The sequence below is a fragment of the Manacus vitellinus genome, unplaced genomic scaffold (genome assembly GCF_001715985.3).
Source record: "Manacus vitellinus isolate BGI_N305 unplaced genomic scaffold, ASM171598v3 scaffold_59_pilon, whole genome shotgun sequence".
In the NCBI taxonomy this organism is placed as follows: Eukaryota; Metazoa; Chordata; class Aves; order Passeriformes; family Pipridae; genus Manacus; species Manacus vitellinus.
The window spans coordinates 3,169,200-3,194,951 of record NW_021940681.1 but is presented as its reverse complement, the minus strand read 5'-3'; the positions used below and the strand labels follow the sequence as shown (position 1 = coordinate 3,194,951).

The 25,752-nt window shown below is 40.7% G+C and overlaps 1 protein-coding gene across 1 annotated transcript in view; it reads right to left on the bottom strand.

Annotated features, from left to right (window-relative positions):
• TSPAN4 (tetraspanin 4) overlaps positions 1-25,752 on the bottom strand; it is a 355,775-nt gene that overhangs the window by 320,021 nt on the left and 10,002 nt on the right. The gene's annotated exons all lie outside the window — the stretch shown is intronic.

Here is a 25,752-nt window from a genome sequence, read left to right as displayed (position 1 = left end):
AATCTTTCATCAGTTGGGAATGTTTCCAGACTTTGATGCTCTGCCTCATATTAACATTGCAGTTTCTGAGTTACCCCAAAGCTCTAACAGATGGTTGCAGTACTTGTATTAGCGCTCACCTGAAACGTACAGAAGGGAAAGATGGTGAGGGGAAGATGGCAAGCAGCATAGCAAGGTCACAGTTGTTTAGGTAATAAAATAGAAAGCAACTGAGGCCATTTGACTCTCTCATCAAAAGCTCTCACTTTAGCACAAGACTGAATTAATTTCTGTCTTCACATACATACACAACTCACCAACTGCACTATAGATGGTTCACATACACATGAGGACAAAACTGAGCCCAAAGAGATACTGAGTGGCTGTGCCAGCCACTCGAAGAAAATATCCAACCACATACTGATGAAAGCTGCATTTGAAAAACACACTGGCTGCCCAGCCCTAGCTGCCATCATCCCTCCAGTCTCCTACTGTCACGACCAACTGGTCTGTAACTGGTTGCAGCCTGACATAAATTGGTTCTTCAAACACATCTAAAACCAGAAGATCAATGAAGATATAGGGCAGGCAGCTTCTGCCACTGCACCAACATTCATCATTTGAAGCAAGGAAATGCACACCAATCATTTTGTATAATAGAAGTCACCTTAACAAAACTTCGTCACAGCATCCATGTCACTTGCTGTCAAAATAAACACTTTCAGTCTGAATTCCCTTTAGATAGCTACAGAGACATCAGCCTCTGACAACATTTGATTCTGCTAACATTCTCTCTTAAGCTTATTTTGGATTTCACAACATATCTGCACTAGAGCTGCAAGTACCTGGTAACATTAACAGCTGTTCTGGTGGACACTACCTTGGTGCTTCCTGTGGAGGGAAGGGAAAAAGGAAGGACAGGAAGAAGTCCAAGAAATGACAACTGCTTTGAGGCTCTGCAGCAGTTGGACAATTTTCCTGATTAAAGCCAGTAAAATGTCCACCTGCTTGGAAGAACGAAGGCTGAAGTCCCCACCTCCCAGTGCAGACTACTGATAAAATTATGCCCCAGCATTTATTTATTTGTAGTAATACAACAGTGCGGAAACAGAAATGAATGGAAGAGTTCTGCCTAACTTTGAAATCGAAAAAGCATTTTCTAAGGCAGCAGGAGAAAAAACCCAAAACAACACATACCAGATTCCAGCCATGCATCCTTTCCTGCTTCTGTGTGATTTTATATAGACAATTTACTGAAGTTTACAGGCAGTAGCTCACCAACCTCAATACAGAAAACTGCTGGTTGTCAGGAAAAACAGAGCACAAACAGCATCTCTTTGCTATTCTGTTCCAGCAGGTCTACATCTTGTCTTTCTTTCCTTCTGTAAGATGTTTCTCCAGGGTAAATCAAACTCCAAGCTTCATTCAGGTCATGGACCTTCCACAAGATCATCAGCAAAAGCTTATACATATAACATGAGCCATCTTAACCAGTGGATCATGCCTGCTTTACGATCACACTACTACTTATATCCTTAACGCATCTCCAGATGATTAGGGTAAAGAAATTAGAAAGAACCTCTTAATAAAATCCCTGTGAGAAGCAGACACACTGACTACTCATTCATTCAGAGCCCTATGATGCAGGTATGTGCTCTTTCTACATAAAAAGATCACCAAATCTGTTCATGAAGGCCTTGTATCAGCTGTGATAACTATAAGCCATTTAAAGGTAAAATGCATCTGAGGAGAAGAAATTGGAGAGCAAAATCTGCTGCCTGCTAAGAAGGAGCCCCTGTTTCCCCAGCAAAATGTTTAGTATTACTTGAGGCAGTGCCTATGCACATCAAGGTGGGCAAGTGCCTATGCTCACTGAGTGCCTGTCAGAAAACTTACTGCTGGCTATCTCCTGGCCTAAATTCTGATTCAGAGAACTACAAAGCAAAAGCGAGCAGTCAATATCCCAGATGATTTTAAGTCCAGACAGACCTGGGGGAACCATGTAAATGTATTACAAGCACCAAGATGTATATTAATGCCTGGAGCTGGCAAGGTCTCTTCTTATTTAATTGCCCACTCATGACTAAGCTAAGTGAGTCCATGTGGGACCACGAGGTAAAGATGAGTGGCTCTGTCTAGCCTCAACACTGAATGCAATACAACACTAATATAAAGAGCAAATCTTCCAAGTACAGATCACTATATTATCAGGCATTTGCTGAAAGCTAAAATAATTCAATTTAGGGCAGAAATATACCTTGGAGTGCACACTAATCTGGCAACAATCTTGCTAGGAAATTTGCTACTGAAACGTCTACCTCTCCTACTTAACACTTGTTTAAAATGATGCTGTAGAGATTCCTCCCCAGTTCAAAGACACAACCACAACGTTAAATATATTCACTGCCTCCTCCTGTCATCAGAGATCTCATCAGGTAGAAAGACCAAAAGACAGACAGACAGACACAGACAGACAGATAGAGACAGAGGATACTCCACTGCCATGTTCTCCCTGTTCTCTTATGTTCTTCATATCCATTTATTGCCTGTGACTTGACTGCAAGTTCTTTGGGGTAAGAACTCCTAGATAATAAGCCTTTGTGTAATGCATTATTGATGTCCGTGTGGGATTCTAGGCAAAACTGTGATACAAATCCTAAATGACAGTGGTAAGACAACTACTGGCATAAGCTTACAAGCCAAGCTGAGCCCTTTAGAAAAGTCTGGCCTCAGTGATAAATTCAGATTTTTAAATAACCCATAGTCCCAGAGCATTTCTGAGTGACTCATCTACATCAATTAATTTATTCTTACAACACCTAGGTAGACAGGGAAATTTAAGCTTCTTCACTTAAATGACTTTCGGATACTGAAGGATGCACAAAGACAGGGACTGAATTCAAGATCTACAGCCTTTGATTTTAACCACAAGAGTGTATGTTTTCCCATAGGGAACTACAGCCTGACTCCTGAGCTCAAGTCACACATCATCCCTATCATGCCCAACTCTCTTCTAATAATTAAGAACTCATATGAATAAGTCACCTCCAAAGAGCAACATCCCTTCTTACATTTATGAAACAAGGTCAGAGAAAGTTAAATATGCAGTGTTAACCTGTGCAACCCAAAAGAGAGAATTCATTTAAAATGTGTGTTACTTAAATCCTAAAAGGGTAGGTATGAGCAAAAACAACAGATACACAGTATATGTGTAACACTGGGAGAGAGGGAGGAAGGGAAAATTCGATCAGAAATATTTATTTTCATCTTTAAATCACATTAACTGTCTTCCTGACACAGCAAAAAAGAAATGAACCTCTTAATTTATCCTCACAGCACAGTATTAAATAGGGAAGCTTTAGCTCTGCTTTACAGATGAAAATTTGACATGTATTGACTTAACTAAACATAAAAGAGTGAAACATCCAGCAAATCAAACAGCCCATCTGGCTGAGTACTTTTAGAAGCTATGTAACAAGATGGAAAAGCAAATAACCAATAAAACAACACATGGGGGAAATGCCTATATCACACCAGCCAGGAGCTCTGTGCAAGGGACAAGAAGCCTTCACCCTCACAGTGAAACTTGGAATTGCGTCCGGTTTCCCACAGATCTGACCCAAGCCTACCATTTTTAGAATCCTGTTTCTGAAGGGAGTATAATATTTCCTTTTCATCTTGCCCATCTAGATGCTAAATTCTTCAACATCACTTACAGTGTGTTTGTAGGGAGCACAGCACAATGGGATCCTGACCAGGCACAAGGCCATCAAGCCATGTCATGGCAGGTATGATAATGCCTTCAAGTGGAATCACCAAGTTTGCACAATTATACAGGTGGATAATTACACTTCATAGGGTATTTGTACAGTCCAGGTGTTTGCCCAAGCATCTTAGAGTTAACCATAAGAACTGCCCTAAAACAACTTGGTCATTAAGATCATGTATGAGTGCTGCAAAATGTTATGACACTCTTCAGGAGCTTGCAGAGAGCAAGCATAGATAATATGTAATATGTTGTTATAAGCAGATATCTTGCAACTGTTCCTAGATAACTGTGCCTCTGATAATAAGAGCCAGTAATTGCATTTAACTCACTGAATGCTATTTAGCAATATACTTCTCTAACAGCATTTTCCAAACAAGTCTCAAGAAACACACTGAAGTCACTTATCATAAGCAAACTCTTCACAGAGCAGAGCTAGAAATTAGGAATAATGAGTATATACACAAAAATTTGTAATTCTACACGGCTGCATAAGAGGCAACAACAACTGCCTGGTATATGTACATATGAAACGAAGGACACTGTTGCCAGTGCAGAATATATACACTTATAAGAGAAACAGCAGCAAAAAAATACAAGGGCCAGGAATCCTCTCCCGGGTATATGACTAGCCAGAGAAATTTCCACAAGTTTCCCAAGAGATGCCTGTGCCATGCAGGAGAGGAGTGTGGGAACACTCACCCAGCAAAGACCCATGTCCACAGACTTGTGACATACACAGCCAGGCAGTCCTAGAAAACCACTGCCTTTTCATGTGGCACACAAAGCCACGTCAGTAAAGACACAACCACACCAATATCGTGATGTGGCTTTCAAACCCGGCACTACCTCCAACCAGCATCAGCTTAGTTTGTCCCACAGTTCTGAATGCACAGCTCGTGGTTTGGCTTTAGTGAAGCTGTGTATTAATTCTGCCCTCTCCCTGAACACAATGAACATTCTGGAAAAGGAAAAAAAACTAAAACATAAAACAGAGCTCCCTTGTACTGACAAAATCCATGTGAAACTTTGGGATAGAAGAGAGCCTACTCTCTTCCAGAGAGCCTCAACTGGTTCAACAAGGCTAAAATTACTCAAGTCCAGAAACAACATGAGCCATAAGAAACAACAGACTTATTAATTTTTGTTAGCATTCAGACTCTAAAGACATTGAAATGGCTACACTTGTGTGAAAGGGACCCCTCCTGGAAAGATCCAAAGTGTTTCACCATACAGAAATGATACCCGGAGAGATTTTTGTTTTTTGTTTTTTTAAGTATAGCCCAGTGGGGCAGACCTCTTTGAAGAGGCTTCAGACTCAAGTCTGCCATGGTGCTGAGGAAGTTAACTAAATAGGTGGACTTGAGGGGGGGTTTCATTTGCATTTATTTCTAAACTAGGTATCATTCCTGCCTCCTCCTGACTTACACACGTTGCATTTGGACTCCACAGTGAAGGAAAAAAGGCCCAACAGAATAGAAAAGAGAGCAAGGATATGTAACAGAAGCAAGAAACTTGCATTTAAAGCAAAGCCTAAACAAACCCAGACAAAGCCACTTCAAGTGCCCCAAAAACAAAGGGCTTCAGATTTACAGAGAAAGCAAAACCTGAAATCATTCAAATGAAATCCTCATCTGGGAAAAGTTCACTGTGGTTTTGTCAGTGACATCAGCAGGATCAGGATCAGCTGCTCTGTGTGTTGAAATACACTACCCTTATTGGCATGTTCTCTGTTTTGAGGATTCTAGTTAGTACTGTGAAAATCTCATCTAAATTCTGCCTCTGTGCATCACAATAATGTAGTTGTAGCAACAGCAGCAACAGGAAAACACAGCATTTCAAAACATCCACAACTCGTCAGTACAAGCATTTCTGCTGAAACCTGAGTGTTTCATAAAATCAAGACAACACTGACAATACTAAAAAAAAATACAGGGTAAAAGTCATACAACCCCACAGGGTTTCCAGAAGAAAAAGGTTTTTGCTCAGCTCTTGTTTTTAAATTACTTTCCCTTATTTTAAATTCCATCCTTTCTTTTCCTAGATATTATATTTACACTTCAGATGTCAGAATCTAAATGAAATATTTCAGTTTTGAAATGTGAAACAAAAAAGTAGGCTGTAAGTCACATACCTCCCTATACACACTTGTGAGATTATGGAGTTCTCCTCTGTGGAATCTCAGCAATTTTAGATTTTGCACCCAGTCAGTAGGAAGCAGTTTCCTCAACGAATTTCCAAATGCCAGAGAGAGCTGGCCTTCCACCTTCCACATGGCTATTTCCACATCCCTTTGCATCGAATGATTTTAAACAAGAATGGTGGGCCAATTTCTAAGGACAATTAAGGAGAAATTCCAGAAAACCAAAATTTAAACTTGATTCTTTTTAACTAATGCTATAAATGAACTCACACAGACAACGCCATAAAGACATGTCTACTGAAGAGTACTGAAAAGTTCATACCACTGAAGAGTAGCATCCAAGGCTCAGAAGGCTCATGCAGGTTCCTTGAGCTGAGCAGCCTGTGCAAGCTCTAAGGCAATATACCACATTTAACAAAATAAACAAAACTGGCAACACGGAATGAGGATGCTTCACACTGCAGAAGAAAAATTTAAATTTTAAAAAAAAAACAGTAGAGTTAAACAACTAAATTGAGTTTTGTGTTACATTGCAATTGGTCTGTCTCAGAGATGACATCAGCTGTTGAGCAATAAGGGCTGCAGCCAGTGACAAGCACCTGCGCTTTGTCCAGATACACGTTGTAGAAATGTCCATAGAGAAACACGGCACTGTTAGCACAAGCTGCCTGTCTGAGAACACTCCACCTACACAGTTACTGCTCCCATTCAAACACAGCCCAGAGCCACAGAGATTGACAACTAATCTCAGCAGACAGTGCAAGACAGCACATCCTGTTGGCAGTCAGCAGAGCTAGAGCTAGAGCCAGTCCAATGTCAACAACCTTAAACATACACAAACATGGGGGTTGGGTTCTTTAGCACTGTTTTGTTCTACAAATCCAGGTGAGGCTGTTCTACTTACACACATATAAATATATATATATATACACATAAATACATTTATATTCTTAGAGAAATACCCGAAGAGTACAGGACAAAATAGTGTGAATCACTGAATGAGACCTTGAAAGCTGGAATTCGCTATGCTTATTTCCATGTTTATGTGTTTCATAAACAGTGCAGTGCAAACTCATTAATCACTTTTTCAACAACTTTTCTACACTAACACTTAATAAACAGAACTAATCACTTTTTTCTCAGCATATGAGCTTTAGTCATAGAAAATATATACTTACACAAATCATTAATTACTCTCGTCGACATCTACTGTACCTGAAACACGTGGCCTTTTTCTCTCTTAATCAATACAGTTCCTACGGGCTTGGCATTTTAAGTACAGTTATTTTAAATAATTGCAATTGTCAACACCAAATCATGTTGTGTGCCTTTAGATGGCTGCAGAGGGAATTACTAGAGACAATGCATCAATTGCTAACGCCTGAACATGTCTACTGAGACACAGAGGCTCAGAAAGGACATGCATTCCTCTGTTCCTTGCTGACTTCTGCATATTTATATTGGTCTGCAGGACTGTTACAAAAGAGCACAGAAGACTCCTTGGAAGCCATCATGAGGTATGAAGTCATTTGCTTCATACAACTCCCACTGAGGAGCATGCATACAGACAAAGCAATACAGTCTTCTCCTTCCTATTCCTAGTCACAAAACAAGCTCCTGATAAAGGGATCACATGCTGTAAGAATGTCTACTTTATTCTCTATTACCAGAAATAAAGGACTAAGGGAAGAAGGATTAATTATTACTTACACCCCCCCCCAATAAAAGGTTTCTTCTAAGTCTCCCACATATTATAAAGCTGCAGTGCTTCCAAAGCTGTGGGGATCCTGGTTAGCCTTTCCATTACCCACAACAAAAAGTATTTTGTCACCTCTGACTCTGAATGAGTCCTATTTCTAAAACAGCTGTCTTGCACCATTTTTCACTTAAGAGAAAGCCCTGAACAAATGGAGAGTACATTGACCTGGAGCTAAGAAAAATGTTGCTAAGACGCACAGCTTAATTGCATCTGTCAAAAATTTATTTGAGCTCACTACACCTGATGAATCATCACCACACACTTGTGACTGCCAGATTGAACTCTTTCAGGACAACAGAAGTCTTGGAATTCGTCCACTTAGAAATTCTTAAATAACAGTTCATAAATAATAACAGAGGTACTATATGGGTCTTCATGCATTATCTCGGATAAATTCCTTGTTGTGGTACTAAAACCACTGTGCTTACAGTCTTCCTGAAGTTTCACAGAAGGGTATTATCACTTCCTCCTTCTAGCCTTCAAATTTTACTGTATTGCCTGAAATGGATATCAATCACAGCCACCCTCTCCAGCTATGTTTCAGCTGAAAGATAAGTGAATTTTATTGGCTTATATTTATTTTTGTTTCAGGTTCAGTTAATACTTGCAGTATGTCATCAGTGATTTCATCTGCAGGATTAGTAATAGACAAGATACCATCGTATAAATAAACTATATTTCAGTGACTTCATGATGAACTTTCTGGTAGAAAAAGGAAAACAATGTTTAAAATATGGTATTTCTATGAATCTTGCAGTGGTGTTGCAACAGAGCTTTGCAAACTGAGAGCTCAGAATAAGGAAAACCATACATATATTTGTCAGCTGCTTTGACTAAATGTTTTACTCAGATACACTCATCACAGCAGAACTCCAGATTACTTCTCTAAGCATGATTTGATTTTCCAGGTACAGCTTTGTAAGCAGAATGTCACACCAAAAAAAAAGCATATTAGAATAAAGGAAGTCCCTGCTACTTCAGTGTAAGATTAAATTTAAATTTCTTTCAGGTTTTTTATCATTTTTCTTCTCTTTTCAGTCTCATCAAGGGTTGCCTATAGTCTTTCAGAGTCTATGTCAATACATATATATGGGCTATACAACCCCCAAATCCCTCCCCATTGTCTCTCCCTGGCATCCCTCCTAAGCTTTAAGGCAGGTTCTGGCTACCAGTTTCCAGGAGTTTATGTGAAATGCAATTATATTTCCATGAAGGTGAAAGAGTCTTTTAGGTTCCACTTGAAATATTTTACAATGTGCAGCAATTATTCAACTCTTTTCAACCAAATATTGGTTAAACTACACTTTATTACTGATCTGTCTGCTTTCAAGTATTCTACTTCTACAATAAGCCATTCATACAGCATATTGATATGGTTTATATGCTACCTAAGACTCTAACCTGTATTTTTTAAATTGTCCTTATACTCTAGATTGAGGAAAAATTTCTTTCCTTAATAATCAACAACTGGTTCTGCTCTTTTACTCTTGAAAAAAAAACATCTTACAGTCAGAGCTGCTTCTCTTTCACAACACTGTAAGACTGTTCCATGCTTCCAGAAAAAGTCACTTGATGTCTTCTTGATTGACAAGTTCCTAAAAGTCATATTCCATCTACAGCAGGTAAGACTTTGCTTTACCAGTTGTAATAACTGTGACTGCATGTATGGAGATCTCCAACATTACTGTTAAAATCCTGATCAAAGAACTCTGCTTTGGTTCATTGCATATGACTGAGGAAAGTCATCTGACTCTTCTGTATACCAGTCTCTTTTGTAAAACGGGGGACACTGATGTTTACCTCCTTATAAGAAAATTAAAAGCTTGTTAAGTATTTAAAAATTGTTGGATGGCAGATGCTAAGTATTTTGAATAGGATTTCACACCAGCAAGATTTTAATTACTGTGCTTCCTCATTTGCTAGATTCCCTGATGAACTAATAGGCAGACTCTCATTTATTCACAGCTGAATACCCAAAATGTCAACTAGGGCTGAGACAGTGTTGTACTCAACTGAAGTCTGCTACATTACTTGCTTTTTGGTCTACACACCTGCAAGGACAGCAGATCTGTTCTTCTCTGTGCAAGAGACCCCACATGACATTGACCACCATGACATACTCAACCAAATGGCATCACACACGTAGCAGTGCCTTGAGCTAAGCTGCGCTCGTGGATTTTACGGCTAACGCTAACCTTTGCAAAAGCAGGATGCCCTGGGTGTGTCAGTCAAGGAGACAGAGGCTCGTTCTACTTAGAGTAGACGAAGGTGCACTTTCATTTGACTAATCTGCAAACTAACATCCAGCGTACTGGACAAGCTGGTAAAACCTCATGCAATGCTATTGCCACTTCCCAGGCTTCTCTCATCTTGCTACCAAGTTATATAGGCATTGTCTCTGCATGGACCTTTGAAAAACTCAACTGCACCCCAAACTGCTCTTCAAAGTGATCCTCAAGCTTTAAATTGAGTTAAGCAGCTTAGCTTCACTTCAGACTTACTCTCAGCTGTAGTTCAATTTAGCATGTACTTTATGTCACACTGACCCAGGAATTTTTCACTTGAGCTCAAGGTCTAGCTGTGATAGAATCAAATTTTGCGCAATAGTTGAAGAGTCAGTGACCGAGCTGAAGGTGACTCTCCGGGTTGAATTACACCCGTGTCACACAGAGTACTGACTTGGCTCTCATCTCAGCAGCAGCACTTTCCTCTCATATCATGCAGGCAGGCAGGTGTAAGCTGTCTCATGCATTCTAACTCATTGACCCCTGCCTCAGATTTTTTGCTGCCACAGGAGACAGTGATGTAAGCACCTGGGAAGTCACTGTCTGGCACCTCTGATTTTATATTACAAAATGGCTTGGATCAAGAATGCCATCAAATTGGATAATAGAGATTCTGAGCAGCATAAACCATAAAAATGGTCACTTCATTAGTACAATTATTATCTCCAGACTAGGCTGCTCCAGCCTCAGGAACTTTTTTCCTAGGCATTATATAAATTTGGGGTTCTATCTTTTGCCCCACAGCCTCCTCAGGCGACAGCAGAGCAGCAAACCTCATCACATGCTATTTGCTTATGTAAGTGAAAAGTCTCCTTGCCAAGGCAACAGCTACCAAAAGCTTTCACAGATGCTGCTTGTGCAGGATTACTAAAACAGTTCCTGAACAATATCCTTAATGAGGAATGGTGAGACTTAATTAAAGCATAAAATAATTAAAAGGCAAACAAGAGCAATAAGAAGTTTCTTATTATTTTCCTCTACATTTAAAATGTAAGATGTGGGGGAGGTGATTGCCTAATCTCCATGGTTTTCAAACGTCTTTTAGAAAATGAAAGAATGAAGAAAATATTAGATAAAGATGTGTAATATAGGTTTCAACAAAGCAATCAAATTATGGACTGATATAATAGAGATAAAAAGGCACACACCGATCATGCAAATAAATAGCCCCATCTCACTTTTCTCAGTATATAAACAAAACAGTAAATCCTGGGATACAAATGCATAAATGCCCTGCCCATTGGTGTCAAACAGACCTTTGTTCCCTTGACACTCATTTTCATGGTCTGGGCTCACAGCATTTCCAAAACATAATTATTTCAAAGGAAATGGGTAGCTGGAGCAGGAAACATTCTCTAACCTTGAAGAAACACCTTGAGAGTAATTCAGTTTGAGCTGATTTTCCCTCTTTCTTTTCAGGAGGAAAAGACAGAAGGGCTTGAAGAATACTTTGCATTAAATTTTATAGCATTAACTCAGGATAACACTTTTTCAATCATTTGTTCATTGTAATGGTAAAACAAATTCTTTCTGTTTCATTACAATAAAAAGCAAATTTTAATTATATTAAAGTCATTTTCTTTAAATCCTGAAAAATGGGCGTGGTTCGCTTTGGTTGTCTTTTTTTAGTTGTGGAGTTTTCTTGGTTGTTTCTTTTTTGGTTGTTTTTTTATTTTTTTGTTTGGTTGGTTTAGTTTGCCATTTTTTTTGTGGTGGTTGTTGGGTTTTTTTGTTGTTGGGGTGTTTTTTCCTTTTAAACAGTTTTCCTACTACTTAAGCACTGGAAACAGCAATTGATTTGTAGGAACAAGTATATGCCAGACCTTGCAGCCACATAATGCAGGCTGCTTTGCTCTGTGTATTTTATCCTTGCTCCCAGCGTGCACATGGTAGAGCACATGACAGTCCTTACAAAGTGAGCATGTGGGAGGAGGGTACAGGACATCCTAACTGCTCTTGCTGACTGACTCCATCATTGACTATTTCCTCAAATAATGTATGCTCACTGAGGCCAAAGCATGTAGAGACAGGAATGCTTTTCCCTTATGAGCCTGCCAAGCAGGCAATTCCTTGTCCATCTTCTCATTCCACAGAGCAACAGGAGCCTGTGCTAATGATACAGCTCTCCTGAGAGTGATGATCTGCATCATCCCCGGGTATAATTAGCCAGGTTTACACTTGCACCTCTGTGGAGTGGGGCAGGCCAAACAAAAGTCTGGTAGGAGAGACAAATCTCAAGACAGGCTTGCCAGCCATCAAAACAAAGACAACAAAAAAAAATTTTGCTAAAATAATGAGAAATTAAAAGCTTGAATTGTGTCGTGTTTGCATTTTCCTGTGATTTACACACACAGGAAACTCTTCAAGACAAGCCACATCTCTCCCTCACTTCACAGCAATAAGCAAACTGGTACAGAACATGATTTGTTCAATACAACACTACTTCTACACAAACAATGAAACACACGCACTCCAAACACGTACCTGCGACAGGCAGAGCTAAAGACAGAAGAACAAAAAAAAAAGGCTTACCCAGTTTATGAAATTTATTACTTTTCTCAAACTCATACTGGCTTATACCAAAGAAATACAAGCAGGCAAAATGGATTTGTAAAAGAGTTTACATTTTTTCAGTTAAAAATCCAGGTGCTTGTTTGCTGTGAAACCAGAGAAAGGAAACCATCCTGGAAATAAGCTGCAAAACACCTGTACAGAGTCCTTTCCTCCTCATCACTGCTGGCACCCTTTTGCCACTCTCCTTTTCAGTCCTGCTAACTTCTGTCCTAGAAAACATTCATCAAAAACTAAGTCGAAGCTGAATGAGGTACTGCCACACCCTTTTCATTCTTCTATAACTTCTTCTTCTCCTACAGGGAACTTGTCCATTGGGATTATCACCTCTCCAGAGAGGAGCTAGCACACAGTACACATACAGCAGTTGACACACCACCTTGGACCCTGGACAACAGGCTGTTAAGAGTAATTATTCAGAAAGCCAAAACCCACAGAATAACACTTGCAGAGGCTGCCATCTCTTGGACTTAAACTTGTTGCTATCACTACGTTTCAGAAAGACTCCATGGCAAAATTTGTCATGGATATTTGTTATTTGGGGCCCAGGACATCATTCTTACAGAAGCTTGAATTGGTCTTGAAGTCAGCTTTAAAATGTGGATGGAGTGACAACTAGTGGAGATTTTCCTAAATGCATCACTGTAGATTTTTCTGCACGATGTAATTTGCATCGAGATCCCATTTCACTGAAATAAAACGGATGCAATCCAAGTATAGAGAAAATCTTTCCAGGAAAAATGTGTACATGTATATGAAGACATGAGGAATGTGAATGTGTTCCTGTGACTCTAAGCTGTCCAGTTACAGAGACTCACACAAACAGAAACAACCAGCCCCACAGGGACATGGAAATAAAGATGGTAGGAGTCAGAAATTAGAAGGCAGTATTACCTTCCTCCGGATACACCCTTAAAGAGGATGTACCTTTCCTTTCCTTAAAGAGTTTCAGCTGACTATTAGAACCTTATGGCTCCTCAGCTAGAAGCTGAGATTGAACTATTCTGTTTTACAGCCCATAAATCTCTCCTCCATGGCTTTCTCTAGTCTTTTAACACTCAACATGATGTAGCAATGAGTTCCACAGCTCCATTCTGTGTTACAGGAAAATGTATTTTTATTTACTTAAAATCTACTACTTATTTCATTGGATAGTTTCTAATGCCTTATTTATGAGAAAGTGAACAATCATTCACTAATTTATCTTCTTTCCTTTCCTCATGATTTCATTAGCCTTCTCCTGTGACCTCTAATTTACCTCTTTTCCAGGCTGACGAGTCTAGAAATTGATGAATTCATGCACGGTAGGAAAAAAGTCTTTCATTTTATTTGCCTCTTTAATCACCCCTGCACACAGAGCTTATTCTTCCAAAGACTTATCAGGAGCAACTTTCCAAAAGCAGCATTAGTTGAAGTTTGACTCACTACCCTCATATACTTCGTGGGGTTTTTGGTAGAGAAGGGAAGAAGGTTATTTTCTTCTTACATTAAATACTTTGCATTCAGTGGTGATGCATTTTCACTGTCATTTTATCACCTGGTCACTCAGTATTGAGAGAATTTCTGCAACACTTCAAACTGCTTTTACGTATGGCTATCCTGATTTTTATAACACCATCATGATTTATTAGTATCAAGCTCTAGTAAAGTACTACAGCTCTAATACAGCCATCAAAATATTAGGAAAACAATCCTCCCACACAAATAGCTAGAATCAAACAAGGGCAAGAAATTGCAACAAGATCTTTAAGGAAATTTTTTGAATTTACCCTGCTCAGGTTTCCTGCCAAAAGCACCATGGTCCTGGTGCACTGACACTGAGAAAGCGATGGCTGATGTTGTTATAAAAACTTCTGAATTTGGTAAAAGGGGGGTGGGAGTGGAAGAGTGAAAGAATGGGAGGGGGAAGTGCCAACTACACACGTGCTTCAAGAATCCTCAACATTATTCATTGCTGAATAATTCAGGAAGCTGAATCTTTAAAGTGCTTTGAATCACAACTGAAAGAATACAGAGAAAGTTGTAGATCTGTCAACTTTTACTATTTTTCTCCTCTTGAGCGTAAGTGTCCTGTCTTTAAAAAAAAATAAAGTACAAAACTAAGCTTCTGCTCCTCCTGACTGCAGAAGAAAGCCTAGCAATACTAACCCCAAATGTTCAAAAAGCAGAAGACAAATTAAAAACAAAACCCAATACCATGAAATAAACTCATCATTTAAAAAAATGTCTCCTGCTACTGAAGATATGAGTCATCATATGACTGTTTGTGGATTGGCTGTATCATTACAATGAGACTAGCAAATGTGTCAATTAATTTATTAATATTTGCAGTTTCAATTTTCATGGGTGATAGAGAGATATGAAATACTGAACAAGAAAACAGTTTAATCTCTCTCCAGAACATTTAATGTTTTTAAATCATCTCTCTATTCAATCAACATACTGAACGCAGCTAGCTCAATACATAAATGCAATAAATTAAAGTGGGCTACAGATAAAATTCAGATTCTGCAGAAGCTCAAGTTTCTCAAGATATAATAAAGACTTCCTAGCTGCTCCCTAAAATGCCTGCAAATATTTTCAGACATGACTTCAAGCAGCAAACAATGCAGCGTTGTTCCCCTAAAAAAAAAAAAATCACCAAGAAGGGGCACACAGCATGTGTTCAGCCCTTCCAGAAGGTAATGATGTCACTACAAAGTCTGAGTGGAGATACTAAGACTCAGGTATCGCTAAGGCTATGTTTGTGATATGGGGCAGTCACTCAGACATTGACGGGTAGATTGGGGTGGAATCACAAAGGCAGATTTGGAAGATAAAACGTTCACAGCCACACTTCCACCTGGGCAGCACAGTAGGGTATCTGGCTTGTTTGTTCAGGTAGAGGCATTTGTCCAGGGATCAGGACAGAAATTTGCAGAGCTCCAGCAAGCTGTCACACAGCCTACATCAGCACATAGCTAGTTGTCTTCAATACATACAGTTTCAAAACCTAGACTGTTAACTAGGAGTAGAGGGTTACATTATATGAATGAGTGCCTGGTGTTCAAAACACAAGCAAGGAACATGTCACTGGATCTTGGTTTTGCATCCCTCTTTTGGTCTATCTGCTTGGCTCCCCAGGCTCAGGAAGCTGCATCTGTTCCTGTGAACACTCACATAAACAAGTGCCTGAATTGTGACTACATCAGTGAACCATCCTGATACAAATCCTGCTCCTGTAATCTTCCTCCTGGCTGTCAGGGAAGACTGAGCTGATGATCTTTGTCTAGATGAATGCACATTCAAAGCACCCACTCAGCTCCACAGAGAATGACTGGCTGCCTGTCCAGTGCCCCACGAGATAAGAATAAGCCATAAAACACCAAGGAGTAATATAGTAAGTGACATTCACATAGCCAGGAGTAGAAACCACTGGGAAAAAATGGGGATAGAAAAGCCAGACACATACAAAAAGAAGCCGCAAAAAATATCAACAGGACAAAAGGAAAAGTGTAACAGAAGACCGAGGGTAGCCACAGTCACCCATTTGTACCCTGGTCGAGAGGAACATGTGAGACACACGGGCACAGAGGGTCTGCACTACAAAGGCTTTGTCTCCAAGGCACAGCAAATGCTGCAACACTTATTAACATCAGGTTGCTAAAATATAAAGTGATCATTGCACAGGTGAAAAAAAAGGGAAGGCTCCTGGGAATACATCTCCAAGGAACAGAATGATCCTTATCTCATCAAGCAAAGTAAACAGAGCAGCACAGATTCACTGAGAACGATAGGTAATTAGAGGTACAGTCAAAACCTGTGGAAAAATCAATGGGAAGATTCACAGTCCCATGCAGATTCTCAATCAGAACCTTAGCTGTGATGCACATATATCGATAACAGAGCTGGATATATCATTTGGCCACGCTAAAAAATATTTCCAAGCTTAGAAGAGAATTACAGTCAGCTAAACAAAAAGCATTAGATGTGGATTCTAGCTATTCTGGGGGAGTACAAGCACTGGGAGGGGGTACAATATATGTTGTTCTATAAACAAAGACTAAAAAAAAATTCCATGTGAATTCCATGAGAAACACATAGATTCAACATTGAGGAGTTTATTCAATAATTCTACTTTAGAGTCTATGAAGTATACAAACAACTGAGGCACAGAGAACATAATGAGACAAAAGTAAGCTCATAAAATTGTCTACCAAGGGAGTGGAAGGGAGAAGAATTCTCTTGTAGGGAGGCTTTGGTTGCTGTTAGTACTGAAACTACAGCTGGCATTATTTCTCTCATTGATGAGGGAATGTGTGCTCCCTCTTATGCAAATTTAAATTTCACTGTGCTTTTTCATGGCAAGACAGAAAGACAAGGCTTAATCCAGCATATAGTGACCAGCAGTGGAAGTACTGAAGGTATTGCTGAAAATCTAAACCACAGCAACACTTCAGAGTTCCTGCATATTTTGAGAAGCATCCTACCAAAGATGAGATGCCCCATAACTGGGCACACAGTTATGGAGACATTGTCCCTGCCCCAAAGGGCTCATCATCTAGGTCTCCAGGAGTTTCACCCAGCTGCGAGGGAGACATGTAAAGGAGCCTGTCACAATGGCATCACTCCCCAGCTCAAAGTTTCTTAGGAGGGCACCCATTACTGAAGGCTGAGGAGCACTGAGCAGAGGCTGCTGCTGGAGGAACAGGAGCAGAGTAGCTCAGCAGAGACCACACCAGCCCGGGCAGGCAGCGCTCTCCCACCCTCCACATGCCCTCCTTCCTGGGCAGCAACACCGTACTGACATGGGCAAAGAAGGGGGAACATGGACAGTTCTGCCACACTCAGCAGCTTCTCCCTTGAGCAACCGCTTCCAGGGCCATGTCTGGAGCTGGCTTTGCAGGTACTCCCTGTGCAGCATCTGTCTCATCATCTTCCAGCTTGCTGCTGGCACAGGAGAGTGCTAAGGGAAGATCGAGAATGAGAAAAGTTGTCAGCTTGGTTGACCTTTAACTAGGACTCCTCTTGGATGCCAGATGTGACATGGAAGAATATATGAAGGAGTTTTTTTGGAAATGCATGACAAATCAACACTCTAGGCTTGACAGAGCAGATGGGGGTGATGTCTCAGTGCTGCACTAGACAAGATACACAGGACAGGAGTAGGCTACGAAGAGTGAGTGTTTTGCATTTGGGTGATAGAAAAGGAAGACCTGTGAGGTGGCAGAAAAAGTGTTCAAAGTAATAAGCCAGAAACACAGTATTTTGTAACCACATTCTTGGAATAGGGGAAAAACATACAGCTCTGACAGACAATGAACTGTCTCAGGAGCAACACAGACCAGAATGAACTGCACAGCTAGACATTTTGCAGATCACTGTTGTAGAACTGTGCCCTGGTGCCTTAAGTCTGGAAATCCTGGGAGGACTGTATTTTAAGTACTGTCTGAGCTTGCAGTCAGCCAGCCACAATGGACCAGAAGGGCACAGCTGCCTTCCAGGCAACCAGTGACAATATTTAAATTCTTTGTTGACCCTCCCAGGGACAGAAAAGAAACCAACTTACTTTCATCTAATTTGCCACACTAGAGCATGGTCCTCAAAGCTCATGTTCTGGCCGCTACTCCCCCATGCTCGCCATTCGTTTCTCAAGCCACCCAGGGCTGCACAGGGCAAAGCTTAGGAATTAGTCCGTCCAACTCTAAACTCATGAGTCTTTGGTCAGGATGAGACACAGCTCAAGAAGCCTAAGAACAGAAGAAAAAAAAGTACTATCTTTCCTGCTGTTCACAGTGAGATGACTACCACACCTCTTCATCCAGAGATCAGCAGACAGAAGTTTTCATGGCAGTCCTGCTACCAATCCTACTCCAGGACCCTGGTACAAAGACCTTCCCCTCATATGCTGATCCCAATACCAACCTCAGAAGTCCTCTCCTTGCTGGCCACATTATACTGCTTCACAACAAATCTGCAGCCAACTGAAAACACTCAAAACAGAACGTGAATGTATTTTAATAGAAAAGCAACTCTACTCACTGGAGCTTTTTGCTTACTCCACACCTAGCCAAATGCAGTTCTGTTTTCTACTTCTTGCAAAACCCCTGAAGAACTGCTAGTTTCCACAGTAGTGCCAGAGCTTGAAATGCAATACAGATATGACTGGTCAAGGGATGTGTGTCAAAGTGTCAGATCCATCAGCAAACTACAGTAAATCAAGCAGGTTATAGTGTACGTGCTGAGACAGTTGTTTTTCACACGTGTCCTCCCAACCTGCTGCAGCCACAGGAGATTTAAGCTATGTATCTATGGACTCTTACAGCTGGCTAGACCAAGACATTTGTTACTACAGCTCTGTCCACAATATGCCCAAGGTTGAAGGCACACAGAGATTACATTTCAGTCCTGGAAAGGCTCTGTCTAAATACCATGCCATGATGCCACACTAGGAATGATGTGACCCATAAATTCAATAAAAGTCATGAGCACAAGTTACTGATTCACTACTGATATTCACGATTATAGCTGACAAAATATTTATCCTAATAAGCACAAGGTACACCAGTTAACTCCACACAGATTCATGAAAACCCCTCAAATACACGTATAGAATCAGTGGAAAAAAGCAGTAAGCATGGGGGTAGAGGGGAAAATATGCAAAACACCATAGTCTGTTTCTCAAAAAATGTAAATGCTAGGGTGGGTGTTTTTCTTCCAGACAAAAATCAGCCATCATATCAGGTGATGTGGGTTTTAAGTATAATTTACAGTAACAATGCTGGGACAAGACTTTATCAGTCACTTGGTAAAAAACAACTTGTACGAAAAAAATATGGACCATGACTGGGATTAAAATCAGTCTCAGCAACTGAAAAAGATGAGTTTTGTGAGTAGCAAGATGATGGCAGCTTTCTTCCTTACAAAGAAGGAAGAGAAATTTTAAATTTAACCCTAAGCTTTCCATTTCCCACTTCTTCAACAGCCAGCTTTTTGTACCTGGCAAAGCCAACTTCAAATCTCGTCCCTAAGTGTCCTGGGAATAGACATTGCAAACTCCTGTACCTTACCTGGAAAGGACACTGAAACTCTGAAACAAATATAGGGTTTTTTCCCCAGAGTGGACATGGAAGAAAAGGAACATGATTCAGAAGCAAATTTTACAACTCTCAAAGAACTACATAGATCTGATATTTGGAAATGCTTTTTATTTTAGTAGTCCTTCAACTATCACTGACTCTTTCAAGAAGTATGTGCTCTTTGTGCTCTTTTTACCCATTATATGATGGAAAAATTCACAAGCTAAATAAATATTTGTTTTCTCTTACAAGTCACCTTTAAGATTACAATCCATCCTGACACCAGGACGAGGAGTTCATTTTCAAGTTTAAAGTAATTCATCACTGAGCTGCATCAAGAATAAATGTGCTTCAAAAATATGTAGTTGCCAAGTCTTTACACAGCCATTTGAAATGTCTAATGCAATCACAGTTCTGTGGTTTGCTTCCACTAGAAAGGCTCTTACATTTATATTAATCTCTGGGAATTGTCCTACACTACAGAAAACCACCAAGTTTTCAGATTATTGATTTGACCACACATTACTTGAGCTGCAGACTCCGACTTAACTATGTGCTTGAGCAGAAACCTGTAAGTGACAGCTCTGTATCCTGACATAAAGCAATGATTACTCTGTGATGAGAGCCCCAACTGAGAGCATGGCCCCACTGTTTTAAAAACAAATCCTCAGGATAAATCCCTGGCATCTTTACACAGCCAGACTGGGAGGTAAAAAAAAAAAAGGTAGTATTTTACTGATTTTGCAAAAGAAGAACTAAAGCAGGTACTTTTGATATACAACGTCATGTAGGCACCTAATCCTCTCGAGATCAGTGGGAGTCAGAAACCTAAATGATTTTTGCACCTTTGGCCACAATAGATATGTCCATAGTCACACCAATGAGATTTGTTTTCCTGGGCAGTTGGGGATCACCCTTGAGCCTCAGCCCTGAATCCCTAACTCTCAGCCTCTGGCTTCAATCTTAAGAAACTGGATGGCTCTGAAGGCTGTGAAGTTCCACCAGTACAGGGGGACTGGCTCAGGCTATGGCTCTGCCCTTCTCTGCAGCATGGACAACTAACCAGTCCCTGGCTTTCAAGTGATATATGTGCATAGTTGCCAAAATCTGTATCAGAGCACCTGAACCATTGCCTGGGAGCTTACATGCTCTCTTCTCATATACATTTTGGAAAGCAGCAGGGAAATATCCACTTGTTAAACAGGCCACAGAAATCCAGCTACTTCCTTACTCTGAAGGGAGAGGTAGAATAGCTCTAGGCCAGGATTAGGAATATAGGCCGACTAATGTGGGAAAAACTGTCCAGTTATTATACATCTTTTACATCAGCTCTGCCAAGTCTCCCCATTTCACCTATACTTGACACTTCACTAAGCACCTAAGCTTCTCAAGAGAGATCATTATACAATAATCACTCTTTCATTGTAGGTTATGTTTAATTTTAAATTTTTGGCCCTCATGTTTGTAAAGAAAAGCTAAATGTGACCTTGAGTAGGGTTTAATGCAAAATGACCTGGGGAAAGTAGCACATTATAACTTTGAGAAGCCTAGAATGTCAGATTTGGGGACGCTCAGGGACCTCAAGACAGGGACAGAGGGCTTCAGCCTCAGAGGCGTCTACAAACTAAATCATGCCCATAAGAGAACACAAGAGGCAGAGTTCAAATCATTGGACCATTTTAGGAGGGCTTCTTGCCGGGTACGTTGTGTGCACACAGTAAATCAGCCTTGCTGATTTACTACACCTCATGCACAGTGAGAGCAGGCTCACTGCATACAAACCAGATTGTAACAGATACCATGACATTCAAAGTGGCACTTACGAAAAAGGGTTCCAGGACACAGGTTTGTGTCTTCTGGTGACACGTCCAGAAGAGGCAAGAGGTACAGGCAAGTACTTGAACAAACATAGTGCTTCTGTCTATGTACCTCCAGCCTTCTTAGCCATCAAGTTCTTGTGACATTGCAGAAGATCATGTCAAAACATTAAGTCTGGAATTTAAAAAGTCACGATAGCAGAATGACAGCATTTTGATAGTAAATGCAAACGCCATTCAAAAAATTCAGGAAAAGTCAAAATTCTCACAGCAAGGTTAAAAATAACATGTGCACCATGTGGATATGTTAATGTGCTGTCTTCCAGCCTCACAGGCTGGGCCGGGGGATGGCAGGGCTAATTTTTTGTGTGTGTTTTAAGAATAGTTATGACCTTAAAAATAGTAGTTCTTGCTCACTCGCTCTCCAGAGTTCACACTTGGGATTTGCTGTTCCTTAGAGGCAAGAAGACTTCTTTTGTCTTCAGAATCTTAGCAATGCCATTTCAAGTAACACAGTGTTAGAGTTCTTACGCTACCAGTACAAGGTGCCGCCCCCACAGCCCCATAAATTGAAATCCTCTCTACTGCAGCTTCAGTTCAACCATGGTAACACACTGCCCTTCAGCTGCTCCTTGGCCTGATTCAGCATCGCAGGTGATTTGGCTCCTCCTAAAGACCATTAAACTGTTGACCTCTCCCTCAGATGACCCAGTGTGGCTGTGCCAGCTGTGCCAACCACCTGGCCCTGGCATCACAGCACTTCATTAAAGCCATTGAAGAGCCAGGACATGGCAGGATTAGAGAGCAATGCCATATTAACAAGGAGAAACACTTTTAGGGCGAAAATCAGGATAGATGCATGAGTTTCTCTTGAAAGCATGTTGTCACCAAACAATAAAACACAGTACTGAAATGGGGGGATTTAAAACTGCAGCATTTAACTCTGCCACTACCAGAGGATACGTTCCTGCTCCAGCCTGGCATAGCATAGGACAAAGCCTCGAGAACCTCCAAATTGATAAAGAGTGCTGAGTGACATGTTTACACCCTGGACACTTCCCCATGTTCCAATCTCCTTGAGTAGCAGTGAAACCTCCCCTAAATTTCCTCATCTGCATGCCCTGGACTGTGCTACAGAAAAGGTCTCTGCACAGCATTCAGCTCCAGTTTGATTGAACAACAAAAGCACAGTTTTGACAGCTGATGCTTGTGGAGTGGATTTTGCAGCAGACCACCGAACAACAGGTAGCAGTAATTTCAGGAAAGTACCACTTTAGTCCTCATACTGGCCAGGTACTCAATATTTAAAGACTACGTGGCTGGGTCTTTGATTGCTCATATTCAACACAGCTCAAAAGAACAAGTACTACATTACTTAGCCTCAGTTGAAGCTTTGGCCCAAAGTCCTCAGTACCTGTACGAGCAGCAGCAGCTTGATTTAAGTCCCCTCCCTAAAGCCAAGATTCATCATTTCCAGCAAAAGGAAAGGACAGTATATTTGTTCTGTGCCTGAATCCTCTGAGACTCAGAAGACAAGATGAAATGGAAATTTTCTTCTTCTTTTTTTTTCTTTTTTTAAACAGGTTTATATGACCAGTAAGGGCCAGATGAGACAAGATGGGTTCTTAAGAGGCAAGGTCCCCTGGTACTGAGCACAGACTGAATGTTATCAAGATGGTACACGCCAGTCATTAGGATGCTAATTGGCCCTGACAGGGCTCTGGTGACTGAAGTGAACATCCAAACTGTCACTACCTGGAAGCATTGCTGCAGGGAACAGCTCCAAGGAGCCTAAAGGAAAGAAGTGGGTGTGAGGAGGTAGAGAGATGGGGGATGTTTATATCTCCCTACAGCTGTCTGTCTCACATATTTAAACAAGGGGGAAGAGAGTTCTGTCTTTCTACACTGTGCTGATAAAATATTCCACTAAAAATCACTTTGGGTAATTTACATTTAAATGGACTTTGCGCATAAAGTAGATTATTTTGCTGGTCATGTTTACAGTTCTTTTCCTCCTCCCTTTTCCCAGGACTCCATGACTCTTGTCTCCTGCACCATCTTTTCTTTTTCTGTCTCCCAACCTATCCAATTAAAACACCAAAAATAAATTAACTTGTCAGATTTCCCCACCATCAACTCTCTTCTACTGCTCTATTCCTGTCAGAGCTTTACCTCATCTTGAAAAATTCTGGTGTGTTGAATGTTTTTGTTTATTTGCTTAGATGACCAGATTTGTCATCTATGAACTAGATTTACAGCACTTTCAAAGCAGAGAATCGAGAGTTTCTGAACAGCTTACTGGTTACAGTGAGAGACCATTTCCAATTTTGGTTGGACAACATTCTTGTAAGGTTGGGAGAGCACCAACAAGAAGGTGCAAACCTGAGACTAGATTATTTACAAATTAAAGAGCAGGCTGAGAGTTATCAAAACGTAGATTACTGAAAAATAAATGTCATTTGAATGTATGCTTTGTAGTTCACTGCAAATAACCAACAACACCGACTCACTGAACTGGTGACTTGGTGGCCCTAAATATGACAAGTTAGCTGTATCCTTTAAGAGACCAGCTGCAAACAGGAAAACTCTGCTAATGAGATGCCAGAATAGACACTTTAAAAGATGTGTCTGCAAACCTGAATCACAGGTCAACATTTCATCCAGGCCCTGTGCATGTGACATGAAACCAGAGAAGCTACAATCACATTTAATCTATGACAAACTCAAGGCTCCAGAATAATATTCCTGGGGGAAAAAAAAAAAAATATTCTCCTTACAGCTACAATCAGATGTCCACTTTTCTTAATCCCTCACTACCTCACTACCGCAATACCTTGGCAACCCAATGTATTATCTACCTAGAACTTCAGGGGATGCAGACCAGAACCAAAGCAGCTGAAGCAGCTGATGAGATTCCCTCTTCATCCCAGCAAACTACCCAGGTGTTCCTGCACAGCCTAATATGCCCCATAAATGTCAGTTCTGTGATCCAAAAATCTGCTATGGATGAGAAGATCCTGGCAGAAATGATTCAAGGGCTTCCACACGTGAGCATAATGCATGTAAATCATCCTTCCTCCCTTGCATGCCATGTGAATGAATTCATAGCCTTCTAAAACATGCACACAGTAAGACTGTGTCAAGACTATATGACTAAGGTGATGAGGGGAGGGAAGGGGAGAAAAGTAACATGAAAACTAGATTCAGTTACTGGAACTCCAACAGTGTCTCTTAAAATGACTGTAGAACACAGAGGGAAGGGAAGGGGAAAAAGAGGGGGAGGGGGGGCTGAAGGTATGATGCAAGTCTCCATGCACTGTCTTTTGCACTGGCACTGCAGGAATAAAGTTTCTTCTTGAAGCAGTTGCAGTTCAAGCAGACAAAGAACAGTGTGGAAGAGACACAGAGGTGCAAAGTATCTGGGATTTCCACGCCTCTAGCATGAGCAGGGAGAATGGAATCCTATTTTGCCACCCCCTCTGCTCACCTTTCCAGCTAACCTCAGCACAACTCTTCCCAGACTGACACAGAAGGGAACATATGCACACAGCCAGAAGGATCCTGTAGAGCCCCAGAATTTGTGCCTCTCTGCTAGACCTCATCTGCTAGACAACAAACATGACTGGAGAGCCTGTGCTTCCTATTTTCACTTCCATCAAGCCCCTGCAACCAGCTTCGTTTTCCTCTGTAAATAGGTTTCATTGCTTCATAAAATGGATGCATTTAGTCATGAATAAAAACTAAAAAGTTACTGGGGAGGGAAGCAATCCTCAATGTACCACAGTCAATAAAAGACAGAAAAGAAAAATATTAGCTGGAGAGTTCCAAGAAGGTTAGGGTTACAAAGAAACAAAATATTGGCTCTGACACAGGAAAAAGCTCTTCTGAATACCAATGTGTTCCACAGAGTGACAAAGAAGCTATACCTACCTTAAAGGAGATTAAGTAATATACTGCAGCACCTGAGGAAACAGAGGGAGGTAGAAAAAAAAGGCAAGCAAGCATAAACACAAAGAGAATAAGGCCCCTGAAGTCTGTTTCATATAGCTTCTTCTCCTTCACAGAGGAGATTTATATCTTTTCCTTGAAAATTCAGCATTCAGGAAAGTGGACTTAGTATAACTCCATAATAATACCCTCTTTTCCAGGCCCCAGGAAACTATAATACTGATTTACTGGTCAAAGAAATAAATGTGCCTCAGAGTTCCATACAAGGTCTTTCTGAAGTTAATCCAGCTCTAAGATGGATAAGCAAAAGTGGAAAAATACCACAGAAAGTATTTGTGTAGATAAAAGGAGCTTTCTAAAGGCCAGTGTTCCTGTCATAATGGAATAATTTTCATTTGCTAGATAAAGAGCTGGAGAATAAAAGTA